The sequence below is a fragment of the Penaeus monodon genome, chromosome 34 (assembly GCF_015228065.2).
Source record: "Penaeus monodon isolate SGIC_2016 chromosome 34, NSTDA_Pmon_1, whole genome shotgun sequence".
Lineage (NCBI taxonomy): Eukaryota > Metazoa > Arthropoda > Malacostraca > Decapoda > Penaeidae > Penaeus > Penaeus monodon.
In genome coordinates, this window is record NC_051419.1 from 6175150 (window position 1) to 6176232 (window position 1083).

The 1083-nt window shown below is 34.4% G+C and overlaps 1 protein-coding gene across 1 annotated transcript in view; it reads left to right on the top strand.

Annotated features, from left to right (window-relative positions):
• Window positions 1–1083, top strand: part of LOC119594545 (presenilins-associated rhomboid-like protein, mitochondrial) — a gene marked incomplete in the record, with an annotated part of 3575 nt that overhangs the window by 473 nt on the left and 2019 nt on the right.

Genomic DNA, 1083 nt, shown 5'->3' on the forward strand with positions numbered 1-1083 from the left:
GAAGTATTAAGAATTTAAGAATTTAAGAAAATAGAAACAATGGCAATTTGAATATTAAAAAAGTAACCTTCATATTTTGTAAGCCCAGTATTACTTAATTAGACAGAAGCTCGAAACACTGATACTGCGCACTCCATACTTCCCACTCTAATGGTAATTAAAAGACCTTCACATTATATATTCAGGAAGAAGAAAGCGTACAGAATTTTCTGGTAATTCAGCCTAAAATCAGGAGACTATCTCCGATCTCTCTTCCCCGAGTCCGAGTTGTGGGGGTTTGTTGGCCTTTGCCGGAGCATGGAGCTTGGAGGCCAAAGCATTGCTTGGTTTATGCCGATAGCACATTATGGTCATTCTTTTGATGCGAATGAAGTCAGTTTATTTGTTTTTACTCTATAACTCTTCGTAACTATGGATACGAGGCATAGGATAGATAATTATGTAAAATTATAATGTTATTATATATTATATATTTATATGTTTCCCAAATCATATACGTGGATGTTACAATCACATATATATTTTGCTATTCTTAATGAATATATGAAAACAGGGTAATTGCTCTACATTTGAATACAAGAAGCGTGAGCATGTCCTCCATGCGTCACTCTTGGTAATTGACGATAAGGTACTGTCGATGTCAACAAGCCCCGTCTCACTATTTTTCTTTACCAAAGCATGAAGTAAAAAGGCAGCAAATAAGCCACATGAGCAGATTTTCAGATTTCGGTAGATCATTATTTCTTCCCTGTAGCATACACAAATTATTCATTATAGTTGGTAGTATCGAATTGTATGTCTGTAACAAGCTGATGTACTTTTCTCTAATCTTTCCAGGATGCTGTTCTGAACCTTTGCCAAAATCAGAGAATGTGGACAGATACTGATTGAACCAAATGACCATAAATTTATTTTACTCATTCATATTTTCATACCAAAGAATATAGCCACCCGCCTTATCCACTACCTCCTCATCCTACCAATATTATCATATTAACGAACCACACACAACACACACAACATATATATATTAATCATACTCCTGATAAATATATTCATCATATTTATACATATTACTGAACC